This window comes from Pristiophorus japonicus, chromosome 1 (assembly GCF_044704955.1).
Source record: "Pristiophorus japonicus isolate sPriJap1 chromosome 1, sPriJap1.hap1, whole genome shotgun sequence".
Taxonomy (NCBI): domain Eukaryota; kingdom Metazoa; phylum Chordata; class Chondrichthyes; family Pristiophoridae; genus Pristiophorus; species Pristiophorus japonicus.
The window spans coordinates 145,226,327-145,233,632 of NC_091977.1; the positions used below are offsets into that span (position 1 = coordinate 145,226,327).

At 54.1% G+C, this 7,306-nt stretch overlaps 1 pseudogene; it reads right to left on the bottom strand.

The window, feature by feature from the left end:
• Positions 1-6,748: 6,748 nt before the first annotated feature.
• On the bottom strand, positions 6,749-6,882 carry LOC139279818 (U2 spliceosomal RNA; annotated as a pseudogene).
• Between the last annotated feature and the right edge of the window lie 424 nt (positions 6,883-7,306).

Genomic DNA, 7,306 nt, shown 5'->3' on the forward strand with positions numbered 1-7,306 from the left:
TGTCTGGGATCTTTCCCGGGTCTTTCGGTGGTGTCCCTTTTACCGCATAGAGTCTACCACTCTTGTGCTTCTTTTCTCGTCTGACTCTGGGACGGGCGGGAAGGTATGCGGGGGACCAAGGCATCCTAGGCTGCCCCACTCTGGAACTACCCCTAACCAGGGGCGCGGAGTCCCATGTTACGGGCTGCACCCCTTGGTCCTCCCACTGGTCTATCACTTCCTCTATCTGCCCTGTCGTTATACTGCACAGGACTCCCATCTCCTGTGCTAATTCCCTTTCCTGCCGATCAGGCTGTGCCACTTCACTCTGCTGTGTGATGGTCCTACTGTGGCAGTGGACTATTCCGGGTTGTGGGGCTTTGGGGCCGGGGTTGACCTCTGTTACAGCCTCCACGTCCACTGGAATGTCCTCTGCCTCCCGTGGGGTTTCTTTACATGTGGGAGCCTTCCCTTTTCCTGCCCTAGTAGGGTTGAACCGCTTGCATTGGTTTATGTGGTACCACTTTACCCGGCGGGGTAATTGGACCGCATAAACCATAGAGCTTGCCTTGTCCACTATACTGTAGGGCCCCATGTACAGTGGCTCGAACACCCCCACCCTGGCGAAGTTGCGGACCATAACCTGGTCGCCTACTTCCCAATCGTGGTGGCTGCGGGGCTAAAGTGCTGCTTTCCCATGTTGGTGGCTGTCTGCCAGTGAATCTGCTGCAGTTGTTCCAGCAGATTCCTAGCAAAACGGTCCCGGTTAGCTTCCCGAAGTTGCCCTTCTGTGAGGCTCGGCACCAGTAAGTGTACTGGGCTTCTCATGGGCCGCCCGGTCATTATTTCATGGGGCGAATACCCTGTGCTTTTGGACTGACCGGCTCGGATACCCATGAGGCCTAGGGGCAGGACCTCTACCCATCGATTGGGGAAATTCCCTGTCTCCTTGCGGAGCCTTTCTTTTATAGTGCAGTTGAGGCGTTCTACAGGGTCTAAGGACTGGGGGTTGTAAGCCACATGCCACCGTGCTTTAATCCCCAGTACTTTTAAGGTAGCCTGCATCACCCAGCCAGTGAAGTGACTTCCCCGGTCAGACTCCACAAACTGTGGCAGACCCCACCTTAAGAACACTTCCCGGACCAGGATCTTAGCTGTCCCCCATGCAGTAGCTGTCTGAGTGTGTCTCCTTCCGAGTTTTTTTTAAATTTCAAAATATACTTTATTCATATAAAAATTTGTACAGTACATTCAAAAGCAGTTCAGTACATTTAGCTGCAGTCAGCAATCCCATACACTACATTTGGTGCTGACGGCAGTTCCGTTCGATACATTTCCTTGCTTTCAAGTACAATTCGGTACAATACGGGATACATTGTAGTACATTCAACAAATTACATTACATGTGTCACTATACAGTACACGGAATGGGTGACGGTACATTTACATTTTTCTTTTCAACGTGCATTACGAAACAGACCTCGCATTGTACATGGCACTACATAGGTGTTTACAGATCATAGTGCTCCATGTACACAAAAAAGAAGTTACAAGTACAGCCCGAGAGGAGTTTTTTACTGATTCCTGCCCCCGGGTTTACAGTGGCAGAAGGGCTTTAAACTGTGGCCCTTCCCCACCGTGCCTTTGTGGCGACCGCACCAATTTTAAGTGCGTCCCTCATCACGTAATCCTGGATCTTGGATTGCGCCAGTCTGCAACACGCAGATGTGGACATCTCCTTGCTCTGGAAGACCAGCAAGTTTTGGCAAGACCAAAGAGCGTCTTTGACCGAGTTGATGGCCCTCCAGCAGCAGGTGATGTCTGTCTCGGTGTGTGTCCCTGGGAACAGTCCGTAGAGCACCGAGTCCTGTGTTACAGAGCTGCTTGGGATGAACCTCGACAGCAACCACTGCATCTCTTTCCAAACCTGCCTTGCGAAGGCGCAATCCTGAAGGAGATGGGTGACAGTCTCGTCCGCCCCGCAGCCGACTCGGGGGCAGCGTGCCGTGCTGCTGAGACGTCGGCTGTGCATGAACGCTCTGACAGGTAAGGCCCTCCTCACCGCCAACCAAGCTACGTCTTGGTGCTTGTGTGAAAGCTCTGGCGATGAGACGTTCTGCCAAACGAGTTCGACAGTCTGCTCAGGGAACCACCCGACAGGGTCCACCCTTCCTTCTTTTGTAGGGTGTCCAGGACGTTACGTGCTGACCACTGTTTTATGGCCTTGTGGTCAAAGGGGTTTTTTGTGAAAAACTTTTCCACGAAGGACAGGTGGACAGGCATGGTCCAGCTAGTGGGGGCGTTTCGCGGCAGCTTGGCCAGGCCCATCCTTCGCAATACCGGGGACAGGTAGAACCTCAGCACGTAGTGACATTTGGTGTTTGCGTACTGGGGGTCTGTGCACAGCTTGATGCAGCTGCACACAAAGGTGGCCATCAGGATGAGGGCCACGTTCGGGACATCCTTTCCTCCACTATCCAGAGATTTGTACATTGTGTCTCTGCGGACACGTTCCATTTTGGACCTCCAGACAAAGTGGAAGACGGCCCAGGTGACTGCCGCAGCACAGGAGCGAGAGATGGGCCAGACCTGTGCCACGTGCAGCAAACCCGAGAGCACCTCACTCCTGATGACCAGGTTCTTTCCTGCCATAGAGAGGAAGCGTAGCTTCCACCATCCCAGTTTTTGCTTCACTTTGGCGATACGCTCTTCCCAGTTTTTGGCGCACGCCCCATCCGCTCCGAACCATATTCCCAACGCCTTCAGGTAATCTGGCTTAACGGTGAAGGGAATAAAGGATCGGTCGGCCCAGTTGTCAAAGAACATGGCCTCGCTTTTGCTGCCATCGACTTTCGCTCCCGAGGCCAGTTCAAACTGGTCGCAGATTGTGAGCAATCTGCGGACCGACTGCGGATCTGAGCAAAAGATGGCCACGTTGTCCACGTACAGGGAGGTCTTGACCTGAGCGCCTCCGCTGCCTGGGATCGTCACCCCTCTAATGCCTGCATCCTTCCTGATGGACCCGGCAAAGGGCTCAATACAACACACAAACAAGACAGATGAGAGAGGACAGCCCTGCCTGACTCCAGATCTGATCGGAAAGCTTTCAGTTTCCCACCCGTTGATTTGAACTGTGCTACAGATGTCTCTGTAGAGCAGTTGGATCCAATTGCGGATACCCTCCCTAAACCCCATTTTGGAGACCACGTCCGTCAGGTACGTGTGCGATATCCTGTCAAAGGCCTTCTCCTGGTCTAAGCTGATTAAGCAGGTGTCCACCCACCTATCCCGCACGTAGGCGATCGTATCCTTGAGTAGCGCCAGGCTATCAGAGATCTTCCAGCCGGGGACAGCGCAGGTCTGGTCCAGGTGAATCACCAGCTCAAGAGCAGGCTTGACCCTGTTGGCGATGACCTTTGACAGGATCTTGTAGTCCACATTGAGCAGCGAAATGGGCCGCCAGTTTTTGATTTCCTCCCTCTCCCCCTTCTGCTTGTAGATGAGGGTAATGATGCTTTTCCTCATTGATTCTGACATACTGCCAGCCAGAAGCATACCCTCGTACACTTCCAGCAGGTCTGGGCCCATCCAGTCCCACAGAGCCGAATACAACTCGACCGGTAAGCCGTCGCTCCCGGGAGGTCACAAGGAACCGGACGGCCTTTGTCATCTCATCCAGAGTTAACGGGTGGTCCAGACTCTCCCGCTCGCTGTCGTTTAGGACCTCCGTGATAGACGACAGGAATGACTGGGAGGCCGCCCGGTCTGTGGGCTTGACGTCATACAGCTTGGCAAAGAAGGATTTGCTGATCCACAGCATTTCAGGCTGCGAAAACGTCACAGAACCATCTTCTTCCTTTAGGCTGGTGATCACAGAGCTCCCCCTGTGTTCCTTTTGAAAGAAGAAACGTGAACACGTCACATCCTGCTCGACGGAGCGGACTCTGGAGCGGAAGATGATCTTGGAGGACTCTGAGGCAAAGAGCGAGGCTTGCTGGCCCTTCACTTCTTCGAATTCCTCCGCGACATCGACCCCCATCGACTGCAACAGGAGCAGGTTTTGCATGCTCTTCTGGAGTTGGGACAATTCCCTCTGTCTCCCTCTCGCCTCCTGAACACCTTTGAGGATGAAGAACCTCTTGATGTTTGTCTTGATTGTTTCCCACCAGTGCATGGGGGAATCGCAGAGGGGTTTTACGGTTCTCCAACCTTTGTAATCCCTCTTGAGTTCCTCCATGTTTTCCGGAGTCAACAGTTTCACGTTCAGCTTCCATATCCCTCTGCCAACTTTCTGCTTTTCCTGTGGGCGACAGTCGGCCAGTAGGAGGCAGTGGTCAGAGAAGAACACCGGCGTGACGTCGGTGGATCTGACCTTGAGCGTGTGGGACACAAACAGGAAGTCTATTCTGAAATGGACGGACCCATCTGGTCTCGACCAGGTGTATCTGAGCGGTGCTCCGTCTGCAGGGTCGCACAGCTTGGCATCTTTTACCGCATCCATCAGGAGTTTGGACGTGGCGTCCAGTTTGCTGTCGGCTCTGCTGGATGGTCCAGCCGCATCGATGATGCTGTTGAAGTCACCGCCCAGAATGACCGGCCTGGACGTCGCCAGCAGAAGTGGGAGCTGCTGGAAGAGGGCCAGCCGTTCGCTTCTGAGAGGCGAGGCATACACGTTAATTAGCCTTAGAGGGGAATTTTTGTACATTACATCTGCTACGAGGAGGCAGCCGCCCACCACCTCCTTAACTTCGGTGATGGTGAAGTGGCCTCCCCGCAGCAGAATGCCTAGGCCGGAAGCCCGGCAGTCGTTGTCTCCTGACCATATGGATGGTCCATGGGCCCACCATCATGACCACTGCCGGTAACTGCTGGAGTGCGGCAGACCGCACTCCTGCAAGAACAGCAGGTCCGCTTTGACCTTGGCGAGGTACCCCAAGGTGGAAACACATCGCGTAGTGGATTTTACGCTACGCACGTTAATAGTAGCAATTTTAAAATCCATTTTAACGTTACTGTTTACAGTTACAAACATTACACTTCAAATAAATCGTCCTTTAAGTCCGAGGTCTGCCCAGTGGCCAGTTCCGGAATGCATAGGTGATTACAATAAAAGTCCACTGCACCTGGGCTGGCATGCTCGTCATCCTCTGCCATGGGAGTGTTTCGACCAGGGGACTGCTGCAGTGCTGCGATAAAGTCCGATATGTCCTCTGCACTGTCCTCGCCTGGTGTTGGTGGTTCCCTCTTTTTATCAGTCACAGCGTTCTCGAGCTGTTGTGCTTCGATCGCTGTGTCGCTCCCGGTATTCCGGAGGTGGGGTGTGGGGGGCACTTCGCTGCTCCCGTTATCCCGGAGCTGGTCTGCATTGGTCGCTTCTTCGCTCCCGGTGTTCCGGAGCTCGTGTGCGCTGGGCGCTTCACTGCTCCCGGGTTCCTGGAGCGGGTCTGCGCTGGTCACTTCACTGCTCCCGGTCGCCTGTGGCTGTGGGTTGGTGTATTGCCTCTTGCTTTGGTGTCGGTGGTGAGAGGCTTTTTCTCGCCTTTCCTCATCAGACGAGCTGCTGTCGCTGTTGTCTGTCGAGGTTGCTAGCCATCTCTTCCCTGTCGTTTCCGCAGGGGCCCTTGCTCGCCTGTTCTCCTTACGCTTGCGGGCCTTTTTCTTGACGGTCTCCCATCCTGCTTCATCGTCTGCTGTCTCCTCGTTCCTGGACTCGGTGCGCTGGGGGAGAGCTTCGCTGCTGGCTGCTGGTGTCTCGCAGCTCGTCGTAGCAGGCTTCTCGTCCTTGCCGACTTGTTCCGAGTCCACGGGGGCGTTGGTCGGGGGGAGGGTGTGGCTCTCCTCTGGAGCGTTGTGTTCCTCAGCTTCCTCCTCCTCTGGTGCAAGGTTCTTTGCTGGCAGCACATAGCTGAAGTTGCGTTTGGGGCAGTTTTTATAAAGGTGCCCAGCCAGACCGCAGAGGTTGCAGCACTTGGTCTCCTTACCGTCCTTTGTGTGGTGGCCTTCGTTCTTGCAGTTTTGGCAGATGACAGTTTTGCAGCTTGCCGCCACGTGGCCTGCCTTCCCGCAGGTGCGGCACACGTTGGGTTGGCCGGCGTACACCATGTCGCCCCGACTTCCTCCGATGGCAAAGCTGGAGGGGGTGGTGCAGGATGGTTCCACTGGCGTCCACCTTCATGGTGACCTGGATCTGGCGCTTGCTGGTCCATATCCCGTGCAAGTCTTTCAAGTCGCTGCTGTTTCCTGCCCCATCGACATACCTGGCGAGGAAAGTCAGCACATCAATGACCGGGATGTGGGGGTTGTACATCTGTACTGTGATAGTGCGTCTTCTCTGCGACGGGAGGGTGAACAGTGGCTCCCATGTCAGCACTGAGCACAGCAGTTCACTCGCCTACTTCAGTCCCTTCAGGAACTTCAGGCAGAGGGTGACGGTTCTGAAGGTCACATCGAAGTAACCTCTCTTCGGGAGGTCCTGCAAGGCGAAGACGTCGGTGACTTTGATGCCACATGTTCCCAGCAGGATTTTCTTCATGAAAAGGTCCCGGTTGATCGTTGTCTGTCCATCCACTTTCTTCACCGACACTCGGATGGTATTTCGGACGCCCTGGTTCGCCGCTCGGTTGGCCGCCATCCGGGTGGCAGATTCCTCCTTTCGATGTGTATTTTGGCCGAAGCCTTCAATCTGTTGTGGTGCCAGTCCGGCACCTTGGCGAGCCTGGGGGCCCGCCCACTGGTCGGTCGACATGCAGATTTTCCTCTTCTCTCCAATTGCCGCTTGGCCCAAGCCAAAAGGCCAGAGCCAGCAAAACTGGAAAAACGAGTTTCTGCAATCAGTCAATTTGCATATGAATGCCCAATCAACAGATACTACACTTGATCTTAGCCAAAAGGACGAGAAGCGAAAGCCTTTGAACAGCAATGCATTAAAAGAGCCAGCACTCTCTTTCAGGCAAAGCCTTCCGAGTGTGTGTCTTTCTTGTGTGCATCTCCTTCTTCGCCTGTGTGTCCTTCTTGCTCTTGCCTTTATATCTGGTTCAGTTCTGACCCCTTTTGCGCCCAAACTGAATCAATGTCTCATTGTTTGAGTCGAGGTGGGGATGAGGTGTTAAATGTAAAGCATTGTTTCTTGTGCACCTCGGTGCCTAATCGTCTGGCTGGCTATTGTGTCAGGGTCGGGATGTACTGAGGTGTGAGGCTTTCCTATTGTCTTTATGTATATGGGTAATGGGCTGGTAATAGGCCCATCTCCTTGATTAGATCCAGGTAAGCTGTTCTTTACAAAATGGGCCGGGTATTCCCCATTGGTCGACGATTTCCCTGCTTCTGG